The 24,985-nt window shown below is 45.9% G+C and overlaps 1 long non-coding RNA gene across 1 annotated transcript in view; it reads left to right on the top strand.

Moving 5' to 3' along the window:
* The window catches only part of LOC126262340 (uncharacterized), a 143,107-nt gene extending 119,081 nt beyond the window's left edge, over positions 1-24,026 (top strand). Inside the window, exon 3 of the long non-coding RNA XR_007546721.1 lies at positions 23,916-24,026. This is a non-coding gene — a long non-coding RNA (uncharacterized LOC126262340). The remainder of the gene's footprint in view (positions 1-23,915) is intronic.
* The last annotated feature ends 959 nt before the right edge of the window (positions 24,027-24,985 follow it).

Here is a 24,985-nt window from a genome sequence, read left to right as displayed (position 1 = left end):
AATGGTTGGCACGCTGGCCTCGCATTCGTGAGGACGGCAGTTCAGACCCCTATCCGGTCCCATACACATTTAGGCCTACACGATCGCCCTGAATTACTCTACACAAATTCCGGGGTGGTTGCTTTCGAAAGGTTACGAACAATTTCGTTCCCAAGCCTTTCTTACTTCGTACTCCTGCTCCGCCTCTCATGATCTCGCTGTTGAGGGAACGTGTGACTCTGTTATTGCTGAGCCGGCCGCGGTGGTCTAGCGGTTCTAGGCGCTCAGTCCGGAACCGCGCGACTGCTGCGGTCGCAGGTTCGAATCCTGCCTCGGGCATGGATGTGTGTGATGTCCTTAGGTTAGTTAGGTTTAAGTAGTTCTAAGTTCTGGGGGACTGATGACCACAGATGTTAAGTCCCATAGTGCTCAGAGCCATTTGAACCATTTGTTATTACTGAAATCGTTGGGGAATTCGGGTTTCCACTCTTTCAAGAATTAAATTTCAGGTATTATCTCTCACGACGAATAACGCAGTGGGCGACGGCCTCCACATAACGCTGTAGAGCTGTGTTAACAGACAAGCAACACTGCATGAAATAACGGTAGAAATGAATGTGGGACTCAAGGCGAACGTATCCGTGGGGACAGTCAGGCGAAATGCGGTGTTAATTGGCTATGGCAGCGGCCGACCGTCGCGAGAGCCTTTGCCAATGGTACGACATTGTCTGCAAAGCCTCTCCTGGGCTTGTGACTATACCGATTGGAGCCTGGACGAATTGAAAACCGTCACCTCGTCAGATGAGTCCCGATTTAAGTTGGTAAAAGCTGATGATAGGGTTCGGATGTGGCGACGATCCCACGAAGCCATTGACTCAAGTTGGAAACGAGATACTGTACAAGTTGGTGGTGGCTCCATAATACTGTGGGCTGTATTTACATGGAATGGACTGGGTCATATCGTCCAACCGAACCGATCAGGCTTATATTCGGCTTCTTGTATACCATACGCAGCCATTTACGTACCTTATGTTCCCAAACGCGCCAAGTCACTTGGCCACAATTGTTCCTTATTGGTTTGAAGAACATTGTGGACAATTCGAGCGAATGATTTGGCCACCCATATCGCGAGACGTGAATCCCATGGGGGTGGGACATAACTGAGAAGTCAGTTCGTGCACAAAACCCTGCACCGGCAACATTTTCGCAATTATACAGAGGCAGCATGAGTCAATATTTCTGCAGGGGGGTTCCAACGACATGCTGAGCGGGTGCCAAGTCGAACTTCTGCACTACGTCCTTCAACAGGAGGTCCGACACGATGTTAGGAGATATGCCATGAGTTCTGTCAGCTCATTGTAGGTGTTCAATGCATAAATTAGAATAGAAGCTCGTATGGGTAGTGTGTCCTTCGCATACATTTTCCTTGTATTTCGGAGAAGTTTTTGTCAATAAATGGAGCCTTTCTGATGAATAAAATGTCCTTATCACCGAGACTCTGTCGCTTACAGCTTCGCTGCGCTGTTTTTGCTGCTCTGCAGTTGCTCCTGAGGCAGCGGCGACAATTCACTCGCTATCGCAGTCCCGGCGAATATTCCCGCCGTGTATTGTGCGCCTACCTGCGCAAACAGGGCTCGGCCATTGTCCGGCTACGGCGCTGGCAGAGCAGCGGGGTGAAGGGGGGGGGGGGCGGCGATGAAAGAAGCGACCCGGCCGCTATCAGATCCCTCCCGTTCCGTTTCCAGGGCCCTCCCAGGGAGGCAGGCTGTGTGCGCCACGGCTGCGGCGTGCGACTCCACAGCCACAGCACGTGAACGCCTACCAGAGCCGTGTTATCTGATTCCGACTGCCGGCACGACACGGCGTGTTCACTGTACGCCGCGAACACAACGTTACCTACATACTGCTTCGTCACAGATTTACCCCTTTCGCTACCATTGGGACGCACGAGTCCCTTGATACATTACGTGATCAAAATTGTCGGCACACTCCCAAAAGCATACGTTTTTCATATTAGGTGCTTTGTGCAGCGACCTACTGCCAGGTACTCCACGTCAGCGACTTCAGAAGTCATTAGACATCGTGAGAGAGCATAATGGGGAGCTCCGCAGAACTCACGGACTTCGAATGTGGTCGGGTGATTGGGTGTCAGTTGTGTCATACGTCTGCACGCGAGATTTCCACAGTCCTAAACATCGCAAGGTCCCTGTTTCCGATGTGATAATGAAGTGGAAACGTGAAGGGATACGTACAGCACAAAAGTATACAGGCCGACCTCGTCTGTTGACTGATAGAGACCGCCTTCAGTCGAAGAGGGTCGTAATGTGTAATAGGCAGACATCTATCCAGCCCATCACACAGGAATCGCAAACTGCATCACGATCCACTGCAAGTACTATGACAGTTAGGCGGAAGGTGAGAAAATTTGGATTTCGTGGTCTAGCGGCTGCTCACAAGCCACACATGACGGCAGTAAATGCCGAATGACACCTCGCTGGGTGTAAGGAGCGAAAACATTGGACGATTGAACAGTGGAAGAACGTTGTATGGAGTGATGAATCACGGTACACAATGTGGCGATCCGATGTCAGTGTGGGTATGGTGAATGCCCGGTGAACGTCATCCGCCAGTGGCTGTAGTACCAACAGTAAAATTCGGAGGCGGTGGTGTTATGGTGTGGTCGTGTTTCTTTTGCGTGGCACTATCACAGCACTGGGCTACCCTGAAGTTTTAAGAACCTTCTTGCTTCCCACAGTTGAAGAGCAATTCGGGGATGGCGATTGCATCTTTCAATACGGTCGAGCACCTGTTCATAATACACGGCCTGTGGCGGAGTGGTTGCACGACAGTAACATTGGTGTGTTACCGGACATTTCTTGCTGGATACTTGCCTGTTATCATTGTTCATGGTTAGTACTAGTGTGATCACACAATATCGGAGCTTTTCGTCCAATTGCAGGTACAGTATTACTTTTATTTACGATGAAGGTATAGTGCCAGTCTTCCCTGCTACAAAATCTTCCTGTGTTTCGTAGCTACTTGCTTAACAAAGATCGTGGGAAATAAGCCTCACCACATGCACTTCACTGAGTGTCTCTTTTCGTGATATGACCGCATTAAGATCCGCATCAAACTGCACCATTGTTAGCTCATCATTGCTCTGTAAGCCATTTCATAAACAGACCGCTACGATCTTATCTGAAGCCTCATGGAACCTTCCTTAGCGAAGAGGCGCGCTGTTCAGGCTGCTGATCATTCGGTTACCTACGCCCGTCAGCCAGCCCCATACGCATTAGCTGCGTCGCAGCTCACCTGATGGTCTCTCTGTAGCGTTTCCGATGTGTAGTACTAACCAGGGAATCATAGTCTGTGCCCAAAGGCAGCGCAGCACGACCGCTAGTTTTGTGTCGGCTCCGAAACCCAAGGTCCTCGGCGGTACTTTTGGGGCGAAAAATAATTAATGACAAGAATTGCGCCAACTAGAATGAAGAGATAACTTATCTTTATTTCTGACGGAACGTGCACCAACAATACAACTCCAAGTAATATCCAAGAGTAATCCGTGTACTGAGCCTAGTCGAATACAATAGCAAATATCACACTGCAATGGCTCCGCTATGAACTCCACGAAAGGCGGGCAATAGACAATCGACAACAGACTGTCCGTCTCGGGGCCAGCGCTCCTCCATATATGCAAAAGGCAGAGGGCGCTGCGGACCCGAGCTCAGTCATGGCGCGACCTCTTCCGTCGGCGGTAACGCCCTGAGATGCCGACGGCCGCGACAGGAACTGTGGCCAGCGATGTCACGGTCAGGGCGCGCGTGCGCGAGTTCGTTTGGTTGGGTCCGTGGATACAACAGCTAGTTTTGTCAAAACGCGTAGTTGATGTCTCAGCTACGGCGGCACTTTGAATGGACTTTACTGTAGTTTTCAGAAAATATTATTGCTAGATGTAAACGACGTGTGACTAGGACCTCACGTCGGGTAGACGGTTCGCCGGGTGCAAGTCTTTCGATTTGACGCCACTTCGGCGACTTAGTCGTCGATGCGAATGAAATTATGATGGTTAGGACAACACAACACCCAGTCCCTGGGCGAAGAAAAATCACCGACCCACCCGGGAATCGGACCCTGGCCCTTAGGAGTGACATTCTGTCGCGCTGACCACTCAGCTACGGGGGGCAGACTATTGCTAGATGAATTTAAAGGAACGCAGAACGATTAAACAGCATTACTACTTAGTGCAGTGAATGGTAGCTCGCTCTAAATGTGGAGAAATACAGGGTAATACCCATAAAAAAAGGAGAACTAGGTAATATCGGATAACAATTTTATCCCCTAAAACGTCTGGAATGTGTCGCACCGTTTAATAAATTTTGAGTTAACAATGGAAAGCAATTCGAAACGAGAACACGTGATGTTAAGAGAAGCAAAGGCGGATGTCAGACTGAAGTTGGTTAGAATGCTTCTCAGAAATTGTGTTGCAGCTATAGATAGAACCGCGTAGCGGATTCTGCCGCTGCCAATTCTATTGTATCGTTTCAGCGTTTGGAATCCTTGTCAGATGGGCATGGCAACAGAATTCGTACCAGAGACGCTGCTGGGTTGGTATAAACCACAACGCCATGTTACAGATATGGTCAGCGAATTTAAACGTAAAACCAACGAAGGACGCCGCCGGAGTAAATTCAGTGAGCTGGTTTATTGTGATGTCTCCACCGTGTATCTAGCAGTCATGAGGATGAGAGATTGGGGCGCATATATGTAACGAAGCATATATAGAGAAATGTTACTGTGGCTCCGTAGGAGAATGGAATAAAATAGAAAATCGCCAAATTTTGGTACGAAGTATCCTCCGGCAGGCAATGAACAGTAGCTTACGGTGTGTGTGTGTGTGTGTGTGTGTGTGTGTGTGCGTCTAAATGACAAACATGTGAGAGTTGATCTCTTGAGGTAAAGTTTAAGATACTTCTCAGAATATGTTTAACAACAGCGGTGTGCACTGCATAGTAGCAGTCAGCCGACTATCGATAGGTATCGTCGGCGACTAAGCCAGACACTGAACAGAATGTATTCTGAAGGCTGCAAAACAGTTCACCGTACCTTATGTGTTTCCTTATACGTTGCTGATTAACATTCCGATCTTCTCAATCGTCCTAGTTACAGCACGTGACGCTATGATCACAGTAACAATTTCTGACGTTGGTCGCACAATCCGAGACCGTCCAATGTTGCACATTCTCCGCATCTGAGGGCTGTTAAATTTTACGTTGTGTGAAGAACATCCTTCTTTTATTCTGCTCCCTTGGAAAGCTGAAGAGCCGCGAAGGTAACGGCAAGTGGAAAACCCCACGTGGCTGAGCTTTAATCTCCGCGAGTGTGCGTCCGTGTTTGGTAGGCAGTTCGGAAGCGAAGGTTAATGCCGTGTAAGCCACGTGATGTACAGTCTTGCTCCTTTTGGTAGGAACGTAGTTTCTTGCAACGACGTTCTTGGATAAAATTTCCTTGCCTAGTCGGGTCTGAAAGATGCGCGGAGCTTTCGATGTCTTCCCCCTCCTTCATCTGGGCTTGATCATTGTAACTGATGCTGTATAGGCAGCTGTGCTGTCGTTTTGTACGTAGCAAGCAGCCGATGACCGTCGTTATGACGCGATAAGAATACGAAAGAACTCAGATGTTCGTACAAGGACGTGTACGTGTGAGGACGTGTACGTGGAGTGTTACTAGTGAGTCACCATTGTCGATGCAAAGGAAAAAAGAGCCGACACACAGTCATGGGGAAAAGGTTCATTCAGTGTTTTTCATTTACAAAAACAATACTTATTAGATCTAAAGATCGCAGTTAGAGATGTTATTTGGTAAACTAACATTATTTCATTTCGCTTCATTAACAGTACAGAGTCACCCACCGCCTTGAAGTGTAAGGTGGGTCGGATGCTTCTGAATCTAACAGCAAAGACTTCTCATTGTTACAATTTTAATGGTATACAGTTGTTAAAGCTTTTTTTAATAAATAATATAAAGAACATAATATATAAAAATTTCTCTGTGGTTACAGCGAACTGAATGCTTAACTGACAGTACGAAGTTTCCTTCCTAATATGTACATATAAAAGGGTGAAATACATTACCCTTCTGCAGAAAGTAAATAAAAATTCAATGCCAGTTGACTTGACACAGCACAGAAATAAGTATTCGTGCACTATTAGAAATGTGAACATAGAAACTACGAGTATACCTCGTGCATGTTCGTTCTCCTACGCGATAAATGACGGGCAACAGCAAAACAGGCCGCAAAGGAAAAGAAACAACTGTAGAGGAAAGGCAAACAGTTATCTCCCAATATGAGAAGGGAAAATCGTTTTCAGAAATACACTATGCGACAAAAAGTGTCCGGTCACCTGGCTGGAAATGACTTACAAGTTCGTGGCGCCCTCCATGGGTAATGCTGGATTTCAATATGGTCTTGGCCCGTAATTAGCCTTGATGACAGCTTTCACTCTCGCAAGCATACGTTCAATCAGGTGCTAGGTTTCTTGGGGAGTGGCAACCCATTCTTCACGGAGAGCTGCACTGAGGAGAGGTGTCGATGTTGGTCGGTGAGGCCTGACACGAAGTTTGCGTTCCAAGACATCCCAAAGGTGTTCTATAGGATTCAGATCAGGACTCTGTGCAGTCCATTACAGGGATGTTATTGTCGTGTAACCACTCTGCCAGAGGCCGTGCGTTATGAACAGGTGCTCGATCGTGTTGAAAGATGCAATCGTTATCTCCAAATTGCTCTTCGACAGTGGGAAGCAAGAAGGTGCTTGAAACATCATTGTAGGCCTGTGCTGTGATAGTGCCGCACAAAACAACCAGGGGTGCAAGCCCCCTCCATGAAAAACAAGACCACACCGTAACACCACCGCTCCCGAATATTACTGTTGGCACTACACACGCTGGCAGATGACGTTCACCGGGCATTCGCCGTACCCACACCCTGCCGTCGGATCGCCATATTGTATATCTTGATTCGTCACTACACACAACGTTTCTCCACTGCTCAATCGTCCAGTTTTTACGCTCCTTACACCAAGCGAGGCGTCGTTTGACATATACCGGCGTGATACGAGCAGCCGCTCGACCATGAAATCCAAGTTTACTCACCTCTAGCCCAACTTTCATAGTACTTGCAGTGGATCCTGATGCAGTTTGGAATTCCTGTGTGATGGTCTAGATACATGTCTGCCTATTAGACATTACGACTCTCTCCAATTGTCGGCGGTCTCTGTCAGTCAACGAACAAGGTCGGCTTGTACGCTTTTGTGCTGTACGTGTCCCTTCACGTTTCCACTTCACAGTGGACCAAGGGATGTACAGGAGCGTCGAAATCTCGTGTACAGACGTATGACAGAAGTGACACCCAATCACCTGGCCACGTTCGAAGTTCGAGAGTTACGCGGAGCTCCCTATTCTGCTCTCTCAGGATGTCTAATGACTGCTGAGGTCGCCGATATGGAGTACCTGGCAGTAGGTGGCAGCACAATGCACCTAATATGAAAAACGTATGTTTCTGAGGGTGTCCGGATACTTTTGATCACATAGTGTAACTGATATTATTGGTAGAAGCCGGGCAGCTGCTCTGTCCATGACATGGCGATTTAGAGAAAGAAATACTCTTCGTTAATAGTGAAAGTTGAGGGCGACTACAGAAGTAAACGCAAAGAGAACGAAATATGTTAATAAATATGGTCAAAAAGTTTATAAATTGACAGTGTCTGCATTATCTGCGCATGTTAATGATCAATTCTGAAAGGAAATCATACCGAGTACTGTTCGCTGAAGTAGTGCAGGTTATGGAGGTAGTGTATGCAGAAGAAAACCATTCACCAGCGAGAATAATAAGACACTGAGACTTTCGAGAGCATATAAGCAAGAACACAAGTTTCGGGACAAGGTACTGTTCACAGAGGTGCAAGTAATTTTAACATATTTGTAATGATGGCGGAATTTTGCTGTGAAGACAACCACATAGTAAAGCTACATCAAATGTTGGGCAAGTTGTTTTGTTGACTGTAACGTGCTTAGATTTAAGAATTTAAATATCCTAAAGGAAAAAATGCAAAAGTGTGTTAATAGCTTGGGCTTAGGCACAAATTACTACTTGCAACAACGTACAGCGGAAATTGTTCGTCTGTAGTTGTTTCACCATACTCCCGAAGTTCTCAAGTTTCAAGAGCGAAGACATAATGCATTTCAACTCTTTTGGAGTACGCTTGAAACAATGGCCAGAAAATAAGAAATACTAAGTAAGACTGCTCTGAAACAATGTCTACAACAAGAATGGAAAAGACTACTAAAATACTGGTTCATTCCATGCCAAAGAGCTTAAAAAAAGTGGTACGCAAAGAGGAAAGCCTGCAAAGTGGTGACACTGTCGTTAAATGTATGTACATTGTAAATTTCTTTGCTTCTATGACTACTTTCTTCCCCACTGCGTGAAACCAGGTCGTACAGAATTTTTGTTTACTTTTTGCAGAAGGCTAAATTCGTTAATCTTATTATATACGTAGATTAGGAAGAAAATACCATACCGTTAGTTTACCAAATAGCATCTCATTTGTGATTTTTAGTTCTAATAAACAACCGTGTACTGATCCTTTTTACGTGACTGTATTTCTTTGTAGCTGCTCAGCAAGGAGCACCCACCTCCTAATGTACCAGCTGCTGTCGCGGAGGAACTAATTGCTGCATAATTTCGTTACGTAAATCGGTACTCGGACAGGAATTTCGTTTGGTCAAAAAAATTCGATGTTTGCTTGTGAGACAGTGTTTGGAATCTGCTGATTTGTTCATACCACAGCGTCGGTATTCCGCGAAACATGTTAACACGGTATGTATGGAGAATATAACAGCTGTAGCACTCACAAGGAATTATAAAAGTTCGAAAACCCTGAGACAGGGACTGCGACTGAGTACTCTAGGGAAGGACAATAATAGGTGGATTATCAAATTCTTCAAATGGCTATGAGCACTATGGGACTTAACTGCAGTGGTCATCAGTCCCCTAGAACTTAGAAATACTTAAACCTAACTAACCTAAGGACATCACACACATCCATGCCCGAGGCAGGATACGAAACTGCGACCGTAGTGGTCACGCGGTTCCGGACTGTAGCACCTAGAACCGCTCTGCCACAACGGCCGGCGGTGGATTATCATGTAGTGATCTGGCGTCTAGGTGTTGTCGTTTTCTTAGCGTACTTATAGTCCGATTTAAAGTAGTTGTCACTTGACGTTTGCGCTGCGAAGTTGCGGCGTTGTCACGTCAAGTACTGGGTGGCTGGAGGCAGCCGCCTCAGCACATCGCTACCCCCGGCGATAGAAAATCGTTTTAAAGCCTGTATCTTCTACAAAAAGTAAGTAAAAAATTTCAAACCCGCATATGATGTATATCTCTACAATGTCTCTCAATCTGTCAAATATCTATTCCTAATTTTAATTAGGACAAGAGTTACGTTAATTTGTTTGAAACCATTTAAATTCTCGATTTCGCAAACAGCTTCTAACTTATCACGTCATTACTGAAAAACTATTGGTGTCACAGCAAAATATTTTTTTCCGTTCATTAACAAAATAATGCACTCGGCAAAGAATCCTTAAAAGTTTTCGTTGTGCATCACGTTTCTTGTATATAAATTTCTGAAAACAGAATTTTTAAGCAACCCTATCAGTACTGAACTCGAAACAAGTATGACGTTTAAAATCTCTATCTCCTATACATATTATGTAAATATGTATATATAGTGGTTGCCCGCAAATGCATTTTAGTGTGCCTTTTAGCCGAGTTGTCGATCAAAAAGTGCCATATTTGGACGGCGACTAATGCAATTTCCAGTGAATTCTCTAAATCGCTAACGGAAAATACTAGCATGGTTCAAATGGTTCAAATGGTTCTGAGCACTATGGGACTCAACTGCTGAGGTCATAAGTCCCCTAGAACTTAGAACTACTTAAACCTAACTAACCTAAGGACGACACAAACATCCATGCCCGAGGCAGGATTCGAACCTGCGACCGTAGCGGTCGCGCGGTTCCAGACTGTAGCGCCAGAACCGCTCGGCCACCAGCGGCCGGCTACTAGCATGGTTTCTTCGAGATTTACGAGGGTCGGTCAAAAAGTAATGCCTCCCATTTTTTTTCTACTTAAAGAAATTAAGTTAAGTGAAAAATTTGAATTTGGCGCCATTCCTCAAACCTTCTTCTGCAATCCACTGCAGTAGTAACTTTCTGTGTCAACAGGTGGCAGCACAGCAGAAGTTTGTAAGATGGCCGACATCGATGTTCGTTTGAGACAGCGTTGTGTGATTGAATTCTTGAATGCAGAAGGTGAAACGCCCATACGCATTCATGAAAGACTGAAGAAGGTGTATGGTGTTGTGACAGTGGATGTCAGCACTGTTAGACGATAGGTTCGTCGTTGTAAGGAAGCTGAAGGGCAAACACCGTTGACTGACGAAAAGCGGAGCGGCAGGCCGGTGAGTGCAGTGACTCCACACAACATTCAGCAAGTTGATGACATCATTCGTGGTGACCGTCGGGTGACTGCAGATGAAGTGTGTCGCATTATTTCTCTTAGTAAAGGCAGTGTGATCACGATTATTAAACAATTGGGGTACTCAAAAGTTTGTGCACGGTGGGTTCCAAGAATGTTAACCGATCAGAATAAAGAGGCAAGGAAAACAATAGCCTCCCAACACTTGCAGCGCTTCCGTTTGGAGGGAGATGAGTTTCTGAAAAAAATTGTGACCGGGGACGAAACATGGGTGCATTTTTTTGAACCCGAATCAAAGAGGCAGTCAATGGAGTGGCGTCACACAAGCTCGCCGAGGAAGAAAAAATTCAAAACTGTGCGATCGGCAGGGAAAGTTATGGCAACAGTTTTCTGGGATACAGAGGGTGTGATTCTGGTTGATTTTTTGGAGCAGGGATGCACAATAAATTCTGTTCAATACGTCACAACCCTCAAAAAACTTAAAGCACGTCTTCAGCGAGTTCGCCCAACAAAATCAATGGCAGATGTTCTTCTTTTGCATGACAATGCAAGACCACACACCAGTCGTCACACCTCTGACGAGATTGTCAAAATTGGATGGGAAGTTTTGCCTCATCCCCCATACAGCCCTGACCTGGCACCATCAGACTTCCATCTGTTCGGGCCACTAAAAGAAGCTCATCGTGGGATTCATTTTGAAGATGAGGAGGCCGTCAAAACATCCGTGCGTCAATGGCTTAGGAAGCAGAGCTGTGATTTTTACCGTGCTGGGATACATGCCCTTGTTCAAAGATGGACCAAAACTGTAGAGATGGGCGGAGATTACATTGAAAAATGACAAAATGATCCTCAATGTTGTGGTTTTCAACCTATGTAATTGCATTTAAATTTCCTGACAATTAAACGTAGAAAAAAAAATAGGAGGCATTACTTTTTGACTGACCCTCGTATACTGCAGTTTTCCTACTATCTTTCCCGCATGTCGAGCTTCTCAAGTCTCTAATGAACCCGTCGTCGACGGGGGGCTAAACCCTGATCTTGCAGCCGGCCGGAGTGACCGAGCGGTTCTAGGCGCTACAGTCTGGAACCGCGCGGCCGCTGCGGTCGCAGGTTCGAATCCTGCCTCGGGCATGGATGTATGTGCTCTCCTTAGGTTAGTTAGGTTTAAGTAGTTCTAAGTTCTAGGGGACTGATGACCTCAGCAGTTAAGTCCCATAGTGCTCGGAGCCATTTTGAACCTGATCTTGCATCATTCTACAACGAGGTTCCATTCCGCCACTTGTTGGCGGTGCTCGTACTGAGTTTGTAAGAGCACCCAAACAGACCAGCACAGCTCTGGCGTAGTGTCTGGGAGGCGAGCCCCGTTGTGAATGGGAGTGGAGTGTTGTGTGGAGAGAGGCTGGCCGGCGTGACTCAGGCTGCGCGTCCCGTTACACGCGTCTGGCACCGTGACCGCAGCTGCAGCCACAGTCGCCAGACAGAAGAGCAACCGGTGGCTCTTCTGCCACGCCATAAGGAAAGCTTTCTTCGCCCTCGATTCCTCTAGAGTGCCTCTGGTACAGTGCCGCGACGCCCCACGTGGGCAGCGACAATATTCTTAGATTACAGACCAGATGGAGTGGGCTGTCTCGCTGCAACTATATCTATAGATGTACTCTACAAGCCACTGTACAGTGCATGGGGGAGGGTTCATCGTGTCAGTATTATCTGTTTTCTTCCCTATTCCGTTAACGTATTGACAAAGGGCGAAAAATACCTACGCCTCTTAACCAGCCTCCGTAACCGAGGTCACTAATAGGGCTGTTCCATCATCTTTCGGGCGTGCACTCGGGACAGCGACAATTCTTCTTGGGATATTTCGGCTAGAAACCTCCCAGCCATCTTCAAGGCGAGTCGGAGACTGAGTTCATAGCGTATGCGCGTGCCTATTTATACGGAGAGTCACGTGATACAAAGCTGTTGAGGATTGAAAGAGCATGCGTCAAAGATATCAAAGTCGCCACTATTGCGCTAGTCACAGATAAGATGTATATAGCAAAGATAAAACTATAAGCGCAGAGTGCAAACAAAATTGTGCTGCTGCGAATCACACTAATAGGGCTGTTCATAAAATGTCGATATTTTTCTTTTTATATTATAGTTTTTTCGCAATTTTCGACAAATATTTAAAGTCTTTTTTTAATTTTTTTTAAATTGCTCTAGATCATAATTTTACTTTCATCTACATCTACATCTATACTCCGCAATGCACCATACGGTGCGTGGCGGACGGTAACTCGTACCACAACTAGCATCTTCTCTCCCTGTTCCACTCCCAAACAGAATGACTGCCTAAAAGCCTCTGTACGAGCCCTAATCTCTCTTATCTTTGTGGTCTTCCCGCGAAATGTAAGTTGGCAGCAGTAAAATTGTAAAGCAGTCAGCCTCAAATGCTGGTTCCCTAAATTTTCTCAGTAGCGATTCTCGAAAAGAACGCCTCCTTTCCTCTAGAGACTCACACCCGAGTTCCTGAAGCATTTCCGTAACACTCGCGTGATGATCAAACCTTCCAGTAACAAATATAGCAGCCCGCCTCTGAATTGCTTCTATGTCCTCCCTCAATCCGACCTGACACGGATCCCAAACGCTCGAGCAGTACTCAAGAATGGGTCGTATGTGTGTTTTATAAGCGGTCTCCTTTACAGATGAACCACATCTTCCCAAAATTCTACCAATGAACCTTCCCCACAACTGCCATTACATGCTTGTCCCACTTCATATCGCTCTGCAAATGTTAAGCCCAAATATTTAATCGACATGACTGTGTCAAGCGCTACACTACTAATGGAGTATTCAAACATTACGGGATTATTTTTCCTATTCATCTGCATTAATTTACATTTATCTATATTTAGAGTTAGCTGTCATTCCTTACGCCAATCACAAATCCTACCCAAGTCATCTTGTATCCTCCTACAGCCATTCAACGACGACACCTTCCCGTACACCACAGCATCGTCAGCAAACAGCCACACATTGCTATCCACCCTATCCAAAAGACCATTTATGTAGGTAGAAAACAACGGCGGACCTACCACACTTCCCTGGGGCACTCCAGATGATACCCTCACCTCCGATGAACACTCACCATCGAGGACAACGTACTGGATTCTATTACTTAAGAAGTCTTCGGGCCACTCACATACTTGGGAACCAATCCCATTTGCTCGTACCTTAGTTAGGAATCTGCTTCACTGTGTGAAGGAGTCTTCCTTCTTTTTGAGCTTTAACCACGTCCACTCTTTCTCTTTGACTGTGTGAAGCACGTATAAGTGGCACAAAGAAGAAGTAAGATTGCTCTGGAGAGTGGCGGTGTGAAGGGAATAACAAGATGTCCGATCTGAGGAAACAGCGATTTTTAACGCAACTAGTGTGCTATTTCTTCACATAGGCGTTCTTCACAAACAGTTACTGAAAATGATGAACAAATATCGAAATGACAAGATTGGTCCTTGCGGTTGGCGGAGACGTTTGAGGAAAAATGCTCAGGTAATTGGGGTTGGAAGCTCGTGGTCTCGCGGTCGCGTTCTCGCTTCCCGAGCACGGGGTCCCGGGTTCTACTCCCTGTGGGGTCGGGGATTTTCACCTGCCTCGAGATGACTGGGTGTTTGTTGTTCTCATCATTTCATCGTCATTCATGAATTGGGCGAGTTTGGACTGAGCAAAGGTTGGGAATTGGTACAGGCGCTGATAACCGCGCAGTTGAGCGCTCCACAAACCAAACATCATCATCATTATCAAGTAACTGGCGCTAGGCGCTGCCAACAGAAACTCCACAACTGCTAGGTCGTTGGCGATTGCAGAAATGAAACAGCAGGGAACTCGACATGAAGCGTTCCAGACAAAGACGATATGTGACAAAGCCGAACGACGGACCCACTGGACATTTCTTACATGAAGTTACCAAATGTTAGGGAAGTGTTTATCGCCAGGCGTGAACGTGCATCGTTTCCTTTCAGTTCTTTCTCTAAGGGGGATAAGCAGGCTGCTAGCCTGTTGATGTACAGAATATCTAATAATAAATCGATACTTAAACATACAGCCCTAAAACTGGCAGTATATTTACAATCTGCAGCCGACACTATTTTTGGCCGTTACGTCGATACCATTTCCGTCGATACATTGATAATTGTTTTCGATGTATCGAGAACCGATAACGATATTTTTTAAATATCGATACACTGGATTACCGATATTTATAAAACTATCAAGTCCTAGTCGTTAACGCGCACCTGTACGGTGGCGTTCGACTTGGAGGTAAGCCGGTTGGAATGCTGGCGGTGAATAAAATTTTCACTGGCCGGCAGTGGGAGAAGAGGCAGTGGCGAAAGTTTCTGATCACCAGTCTTTGCGCCTATGTTCTAGATTAAATTGAAAACCTCTCCGCAGCGTCTCAAAAATGAAGCTATGTGACACTGTTGATAGTGATCCGTCAGTGGGATGGGGACGTCAAAGTCGGTGCCACCCTTGGTGCTTTTAGAGATGAACACGCTATGTGCCAACACCGGGTTTCACTCTCTGACATCCCTTCATGCATCACAACACAAACCCAACATTACACACACTCATCTCAGTCATTCAACGACGCAGATACGCGCTCGACACTTTGCAACAGGTCGGAGGAAGGCAACGGCTAACCACCTACAATGGGACCTTGCCATGAGCTGCGGTGCAGCATTCCCGCATCAACTCCCTCTAGGCTGATTCCTTGAGTCTGGGACTATCGATTTATATGCCTCTGTACTTGTCGAATTATCTCTTACCTTACCTTGATCTCATGACTCGTACCCGAGTTACATGGCGGCAGCATCGTTTATATAGAATACATGTTTGTAAATTTACCCGATAGCATTCCGCCAGAACTATGTCGACTTTCCTCAAAGGATTCCCATTCAAGTTCCCCAAGCATATCTGTTACACTTTCGTACGGACTTTACAGATCTGTTAAGATTAGCAGCGCGTCTCTGAATCAGATCGATGTCTATTGTGGTGCTTCGTCTGACTTTCCGTTTAGCAGTTGTTTGTTATTCTGCTGATTATTTATACTTGTGAAATGATGGGATGATAGCACGCTATTAAGAGATGTTTCGAGTGTGTGTCAAATCTTATGTGAAATCTTACACACTACTTAAAACTAAATTATCCTAAAGACAAACCCACACACCCATGTCCGAGGGAGGACTCGAACCTCCGCCGGGACCAGCCGCACAGTCCACGACTGCAGCGCCTTTAACCGCTTGGCTAATCCCGCGCAGCAAGAGATGCTTCATTTTGAAATTCAATTAAATGCGCTGTTTAGTCTGTCTAATATTAATAACAAAAGATAGTCATTTTGGCGTGCGACTACCAAACACAGCAGCCAAACGTGGAGAAGCAGCACAATTTAGGCGGTCTTTCTCGCGGTACCAGTACCACAAAAACCACCTGTCATCGGTACCTCACACCACGTTACGCCATCTTGCCAATGCTGCCTTCTCAACTGCCCTAAGAAGAGCTTCTTGTACCTGAATATGATGGCTGTAAAGCCAGAAACATTGCAGGTGGACGGGAAACGTTTCGTTCTCGGACCGCGTAATAACTGCGCAGCGTAGCGGACTCGCTCCGTGGCAACGCGTGGCGGGAGGGAGCGGTCTCCTTGGACCACCCGGAGAGGTTCTTCGTTTCAGGTGTGCGCCGGCTGGGACGTGTCCGGACCCGCCGTAGCCGTGGCCGGCCTGCCCTTCGCTTCCACACGGAGGCCCCTGCGGGGAGGACCACATCTCGCCTCTAGGTCGCTGACACCGCCCTGCCCTGCCCTGGCCCTGTCTCACCGACGGCTCACGCCGCCGTTTCCGTCAGCGAACCGCCGCTGAACAGCCAGCACTAGAAATGACGTCGCGGATAAATGGCTGTGCCGACGCGGATATCCGCCGATCAAACGAGCACACATTACGCGCTATCTTGGGGTACACATAGATCAAAAATTGAATTTCCACGAACACATCTACATCTACATCATTACTCTGCAATTCACATTTAAGTGCTTGGCAGAGGGTTCATCGAACCACAATCATACTATCTCTCTAACATTCCACTCCCGAACAGCGCGCAGGAAAAACGAACACCTAAACCTTTCTGTTCGAGCTCTGATTTCTCTCATTTTATTTCGATGATCATTCCTACGTATGTAGGTTGGGCTCAACAAAATATTTTCGCATTCGGAAGAGAAAGTTGGTGACTGAAATTTCGTAAATAGATCTCGCCGCGACGAAAAACGTCTTTGCTGTAATGACTTCCATCCCAATTCGCGTATCATATCTGCCACACTCTCTCCCCTACTACGTGATAATACAAAACGAGCTGCCCTTTTTTGCACCCTTTCGATGTCCTCCGTCAATCCCACCTGGTAAGGATCCCACACCGCGCAGCAATATTCTAACAGAGGACGAACGAGTGTAGTGTAAGCTGTCTCTTTAGTGGACTTGTTGCATCTTCTAAGTATCCTGCCAATGAAATGCAACCCTTGGCTCGCCTTCCCCACAATATTATCTATGTGGTCTTTCCAACTGAAGTTGTTTAACACCCAGGTACTTAGTTGAATTGACAGCCTTGAGAATTGTACTATTTATCGAGTAATCGAATTCCAACGGATTTCTTTTGGAACTTATGTGGATCACCTCACACTTTTCGTTATTTAGCGTCAACTGCCACCTGCCACACCATATAGCAATCTTTTATAAATCGCTTTGCAACTGATACTGGTCTTCGGATGAACTTACTAGGTTCGCAGCTCGTGGTCGTGCGGTAGCGTTCTCGCTTCCAGCGCCCGGGTTCCCGGGTTCGATTCCCGGCGGGGTCAGGGATTTTCTCTGCCTCGTGATGACTGGGTGTTGTGTGCTGTCCTTAGGTTAGTTAGGTTTAAGTAGTTCTAAGTTCTAGGGGACTGATGACCATAGCTGTTAAGTCCCATAGTGCTCAGAGCCATTTGAACCATTTTTTGAACTTACTAGACGGTAAATTACAGCATCATCTGCGAACAACCTAAGAGAACTGCTCAGATTGTCACCCAGGTCATTCATATAGATCAGGAACAGTAGAGGTCCCAGGACGCTTCCCTAGGGACCTGACATCACTTCAGTTTTACTCGATGATTTGCCGTCTATTACTACGAACTGCGACCTTCCTGACAGGAAATCACGATACCCCATAGGCCCACAGCTTGATTAGAAGTCGCTTATGAGGAACGGTGTCAAAAGCTTTGCGGAAATCTAGAAATACGGAATCAACTTGAGATTCCCTGTCGATAGCGACCATTACTTCGTGCGAATAAAGAGCTAGCTGCGTTGCACAAGAACGATGTTTTCTGAAACCATGCTGATTACGTATCAATAGATCGTTCGCTTCGAGGTGATTCATAATGTTTGAATACAGTATATGATCCAAAACCCTGCTGCAAACCGACGTCAATGATGTAGGTCTATATAGTTCGATGGATTACTCCTACTACCCTTCTTAAACACTGGTGCGACCTGCACAATTTTCCAATCTGTAGGTACAGATCTATCGGTGAGCGATCGGTTGTATATGATTGCTAGGTAGGGAGCTATTGTATCAGCGTAATCTGAAAGGAACCTAATCGGTATACAATCTGGACCTGAAGACTTGCCCGTATCAAAGGATTTGAGTTGCTTCGTAACCCCTAAGGCTAACAACAGACAAAGCATAAAAAATACTACACAAACTGGTGAGGCTAAATTCAAAATAGTACAGACTACCTCTACCTGTACATACCACTGTGCGCTCTTCGAATCAGTACTCAACTTCGCAGCTAGCACGTGGGCACATAGACTGAACGTGGTCACCAACAGAGCATCCGTCAGACGAGGGCAGAGAAGTGTCCTACTTAGGCTATCTGGAGCCTTCGGTACCACCTCAGCGGATGCACTGTGTGTGGTACTCGGAATATGCCACATAGATATCACGATCAAATACAGAGTTGCAAGGTACTGGTTAAAGGTGGAGAGAGTAGATAAGGTACACAAAATAACTGGTGTGCCGATAGAAACGATACGTCACCTTAAAAGTTGGCGTTTGGATACATGGCAAGGTGAGTGGGATGTAAGTGATAAGGGACGTAGACTGCACGACTTCCTCCTTGACATAAGGGAGCGGTTGAGAATAAGACATATCGATCCCAGCCGCGGTATGGTACATTTCTTAACCGGACACGGACCTTATCCCACGCACTTAAACCGCGTAGTCTGAGGCAGACACCTACATGCACATGCGGGGAAGAAGGTTCCCCAGAACACACTGTCTTTTTCTGCGGGCAGTACTGGAACAATAGACATACACTACACATAGACTACACAGATACAGACATAGATATATACACATGGGTAAGAGACGAAGAACAATGGCACAATTAAATGCACTGACAAACAGTATTTCAAAAACAACACATGAACAGTACATGCGGACAAGACATTACAGACATGCCTATGTGCAGCGTAACAACAATCTCCAGAGGATGGACAGCGATACCCACAGTGACAGCGAAAACAGTGACAATGAGGAGGAACAGGAGGAGGAAGCTGAGATGTGACAGTAAATAAGCAAAAGTGCTGGCGATCTAGCCAAGAAAACACCAAATGCTGTACATGGATGGGCACCTACAGTAGTTAATACATAGGATTAGTAATAAATAGGGTAAGCAACATTATTTCTCTAGTAATAACCATTTGTGTGTGTGTGTGCGAGCGTGCGTGCGTGCGTGTGTGTGTGTGTGTGTGTGTGTGTGTGTGTGACTGGTGGTCAACGGCTCGAAGAAACCATTTTGAGGTATTCACCGTCAGTCACATCCGGTGATGGTACTAACAAATCTCTTCTCTATCCTATCTTCTTTTTATATTCTTCTTAAAAACAACAAAATTTTATTTATATTTCAACCTTAAGTTATTGTTATTTTGAAAAGTATCATTTTTGTAAATGTTGTAGATAAAACAAAATAAAAGAAATCTGTAAAAAGATTAAAAACGAAAATTGTAAGATGTACGACCTGTTTTAAACATCAGGTAACAGGTCTATAATTTGGCAATAAATAAACAAATATCCGCCGATATCTCTGGAGGTTTCCGGAACACCAACTACTTAGTGGTTTATTATTATTTTATTTATTCGTATGGCTTACATGGAGTTTAAAAGTCGAGATATACTAGCACAAGTATATAACAAAAATAAAGACAAAACTACATATAATACTAAACTAAATGTCAATACCTAAGTTCCTAATCCATATAAGAGCTGTGTCGTCAACTTTCACGACGTCGCTCCAACTTCCCTGGGCACTCATCTCTAATGTGCTTGATTGTGTGGTTCGGAGACTCAAAGTCACAAACCGGAGACTCCGTAGTACCCCGTTTACAAAGTGAGTCGGCGTATCGACCATGCTCACCACGAGCTCTGTTCAATTTGACCCATAGTTTCCTCTGGAGTTCTGAGTGAGAGCGAAGTCTTTCGCTCCTAATGTTCTGCCTGTACATCCAAGAAGCAATTACGGAAATAAAAGATAGGTTCAAGAGCGGGATCAAAATTCAGCGTGAAAGTATTAGGTTCAAGAGTGGGATCAAAATTTAGAGAAAAAGGATAACAATGGTAAGATATGTTGACGCCATTGCTATCCTCAGTGAAAGTGTAGAATAATTGCATGACCTGTTGCATGAAATGAATAGTCTCATGATCGTTAGCCAGCTTGCTTATGTAGTCACATTTATCCCTTGTCAGGCCATATACATTAATTTGCAGAATATGGACGATGGGTCCAATATCATTAGCCTGTTGGCTCTCAGAAGGGCCTTTCTCGGTGATAGCATTTTCCTCGTATTGTCGCTGTGTGTGGCCGTGACAGATCAATGATCTAGTTCGGCCGCCATTTGTGTAGACTTTCTGCCGTCCTGCTGTCGCAGTCCGTTGCCCGGGGTGCACCATCTTGGAGGTTGTCTACACGCTTTTAACGTGTAGTTATTTTGTCTTTGTTTTATACATTTCGTTTACATATTGTTGTAGGTATATAAAATATTGTCGCTCTATTGTCATACGAAAAATAAATAAAATAAATAAATAGGCTATTGAGAACGGGTTATGAATTTAGAGGAAACTGAAGAAAGACGAGAGTAATGAGAAGCAGCAGAAATGAGTTAAACGATAAACTTAACAAAATTGCGGACTACGAAGCGGGTAAGGTATTTTGCTAAGAGTTAAACGTGGACCATCATTTGAAGAAGAAATTTCGGAGAATGTCCGTTTGGAATACAGCATTGTATGGTAGTGAATCATGGACTGTGGAGCACCAGAAACGAAGATAATCGAAATATTAGAAATGCGGTTCTCTGGAAAGATGTAGGAAATTAGGTTGATTGAGGAGATGCTCTGTAGAATCGGCGACGAAAGGAACATGAGGAAAACACTCACAAGACGACGGGACGGATTGATATGACATTTCTTCATACATAGGGAATAGCTTCCGTGGGGCCATAGGCTGCTTAACGGGTAAAAACTGCAGGGGAAGACAGAGATTGGAATACACTCGCCGGCCGCTGGTGGCCGAGCGGTTCTAGGCGCTTTACTCTGGAACCGCGCGACCGTTACGGTCGCAGGTTCGAATCCTGCCTCGGGCATGGATGTGTATGTTCTAGGGGACTGATGACCTAAGAAGTTAAGTCCCATAGTGCTCTGAGCCATTTGAACTTTTTTTTCTTTTCTTTTTTTCTTTTTTTTTCAAGAAATAGGTAGAAGAGAGGAATTGGTGACCGGCCGCATCAAATCAGTCAGAAGACTGAAAAAAAAGGACATGCGGCAGCCTTCCGCTTGCTAGAATATCGGAGTGTGAGCCGTTACCACCGTCCCTGTTTCTCAGGAGTGAACACGATACTGCCACCACCCTGACCAAGTTTTGAGTTCGCCAAGAGGACCTGGCCACTTCCATTTGTAATAAGCTCACTATGTATTTGCTAAAACGCTACGTCAATTTCCGTTGTACTCTTCTGTATTTATGTCTACCGTTCGGTATTGGTGCGAGTCGTCGTAGGTGCAATTTAAACTAAATCGGAGCACGATATTGGTAAGTAGGGCTATATGAAGTACTTACATGGTGACAATTATTGAACTATATGAAAAAAACCTAAATTAAATACAAACCAGCCGGCCGCGGTGGCCGAGCCGTTCTAGGCGCTTCAGTCCGGAACTGCGCGACTGCTACGGTCACAGGTTCGAATCCTGCCTCGGGCATGGATATGTGTAATGTTCTTAGGTTAGTTAGGTTTAAGTAGTTCTAAGTTCTAGGGGACTGATGACCTCAGATGTTACGTTCCATAGTGCTCAGAGCCATTTGAACCATTTGAATTACAAACCGCGACGTGCACACACTTTATTCAAATGTAAACGTCACTACAGATATTCGGATTTTCGTTATGACATGTTCAATAAGCCTGCCATCATTGGCAATGATGTGGCGCAGATGAATAGCGAAATTCTGCACAACCCGCTAAAGTGTCGGAATACCGATGCTGTGATTTCCTCCTGAATGGCTGTTTACAGCTCAGCAATGATTTTGGGGTTATTGCTGTACACCTTGTCTTCAATACAGCTCCACAAAATGGAGTCGCATCTGTTCAGATCCGGAGAATATGGCGGCCAATCGAGGTCCATGCCAGTTGCCTCTGGGTACCCCAGAGCCAGACTGCGGTCCCCAAAGTGCTCCTCCAAGACATCAAACACTCTCCTGTTTCGATAGGGTCAAGCTCCGTCTTGCATTAACCTCACCTTGTAGAAATCAAGGTCACTTTGGGCAATGGAGATGAAATCATCTTCCATATCCTTCACGTACCTTTCGGTAGTCACCGTGCCATTAAGGAATATTGCACCGATTATTCCGTGACTGGACAATGCACACCACACAGTCACCCGTTGAGGGTGTAGAGATTTATCGATCACGAAATGTGGATTCTCAGTCCCACAAATGCTCCAATTTCGCTTGTTGACGAACGCATCCAAATGAAAGTGTGCTTCATCACTAAATAGAACCGTACATGCACTCTGTCTTCAGGCCACGAGTGGCCTACCGGGACCATCCGACCGCCGTGTCATCCTCAGCGGAGGACGCAATAGGAGTGGCGTGGGGTCAGCATCTACATCTACATCCATACTCCGCAAGCCACCTGACGGTGTGTGGCGGAGGGTACCCTGAGTACCTCTATCGGTTCTCCCTTCTATTCCAGTCTCGTATTGTTCCTGGAAAGAAGGATTGTCGGTATGCTTCTGTGTGGGCTCTAATCTCTCTGATTTTATCCTCATGGTCTCCTCGCGAGATATACGTAGGAGGGAGCAATATACTGCTTGACTCTTCGGTGAAGGTATGTTCTCGAAACTTTAACAAAAGCCCGTACCAAGCTACTGAGCGTCTCTCCTGCAGAGTCTTCCACTGGAGTTTCGCGGTTGCTAAATGATCCTGTAACGAAGCGCGCTGCTCTCAGTTGGATCTTCTCTATTTCTTCTATCCCACACTGCTGAGCAGTATTCAAGCAGTGGGCAAACAAGTGTACTGTAACCTACTTCCTTTGTTTTCGGATTGCATTTCCTTAGGATTCTTCCAATGAATCTCAGTCTGGCATCTGCTTTACCGACGATCAACTTTATATGATCATTCCATTTTAAATCACTCCTGATGCGTACTCCCAGATAATTTATGGTATTAACTGCTCTCCTGGTCGTTATGATGGTATTCTTGACCGAAGCCGCTACTATTCGGTCGAGTAGCTCCTCATTTAGCATCAAGAGGCTGAGTGCACCCCGAAAAATGGCAACAGCGCATGGCGGCTTGGATGGTCTTCCATCCAAGTGTCGACCACGCCCGACAGCGCTAAACTTTGGTGATCTCACGGGAACCGGTGTAGCCACTGCGGCAAGGCCGTTGCCAGAACCCTACATGCGCATACTAATTCCCATAATGCCCCGCGGCCAACAGTGCTGTTTGGACGAACTAACGCAAACCGTTCAGAAGTTATGACGATTTTTTATCGTATAGATCAATAATTGTCACCTCGTATTCTAACCGAATAGTATCAAGGCTTGCTGTCAATCCACAAGGAATGAGGAAGAAACACTATCCTTTATTGTTATTGTATAGTGTTCAGTGAACTTACTAGACACAATTTTTGTTTTAATTAGACTGCACAGCTGGTACAGATCTAGCATGTTGTGATAGTCGAGTACAACGAGAGGACGTGACACGGCATGACGAGGTTTTGTTTGGCTGTGATATCTGCAAGCTGTGTCGTATCGCGCACCTGTCAGGCGCCTCAGATAAGCCGAGCCGTTGTTGCAGGTGGAGACGGGGAGCGCCTCCTAGTCGCAGACCGCGCCGCCACCGGCGCCCTGCTCAGCGTGCTACCAGCGACGTGTTGCGGACAGGAATCCACAACAGCCGACTTCTGCAGGTATCTTTACATCGAACTGTCAACATACACTCCGCAAGCCAACTTGATATGTGTGTGGCAGAGGGCACTTCGTGTGCACTGTCTCTGGCCCCTTTCGTGAACTGCGCGCGGGAGTAACTGTCGTTGGAATGTCTCCCTGTGATTCCGCATAACTTCTCACGAGAGATACGTGGAACTAAGCAATATACTGGTTGAACCTTCTAGGGTAGCAGGTAATTTTTACGGTAAGTACTTCCGTCATGCACAATGCTTCTGTTGTAGCGTCTGACACTGCAGTTCGATAAGAATTCACGTCACGCCTTCGCGCTTACTTGCAATGAAAATCGCTGCCCTTCTTTGCATCTTCCCAATGCCCCCTATCTATCTACATGCTAAGGGTGCCCGAGTGAGGAGCAATATTAAAAAGAAGGGTCTTATATGTTGCCTCCGTCGTGAGAGGACTGTGTTCCCTTAGGAACATTCTAATGAACGTACCTGGCATCTTTCCTACCACTGGTTTTGTGTGATCGTTCCATTTTAAATAACCCCGTGCACATAAACCCATTTAATTAACGGATATAACTGCTTCCAGTGTTTCGGAAATCGTGAAATCGTACAATAACGGGTGATTCCACGTGTAACTTGTTTATGCTGAGGGTCAACTGCCGTCCGCCAGTCCCTCCACCGACCGTCCATCCTCTCCAAGTGTTCTGCATTTCTCTTGCGCTGCGACTTCCCTATATACGAGGGCTATTCCGAAAGTAAGGTCCGATCGGTCACGAAATGGAAACGACTATGAAAATCCGATAAAGCTTTGCACAGATGTGTTGGGTAGTGTCTCTAGTATAACCCCAGTTAGCATCACGTCGCTCTTCTCATTTCTGAGCTCGCAGTGAGTGCGTAAAGATGTCTAGAAAATAGTGTCTGCCGCCAAGTACGGGGGGCCTGGTGAGAAATTTCGCCTGAAGCTATGCAGCTA

The sequence above is a fragment of the Schistocerca nitens genome, chromosome 6, assembly GCF_023898315.1.
Source record: "Schistocerca nitens isolate TAMUIC-IGC-003100 chromosome 6, iqSchNite1.1, whole genome shotgun sequence".
NCBI classification, from domain to species: Eukaryota; Metazoa; Arthropoda; class Insecta; order Orthoptera; family Acrididae; genus Schistocerca; species Schistocerca nitens.
Note: the sequence above shows the minus strand (reverse complement) of the source record. Positions and strands in the feature narration are given on the sequence as shown.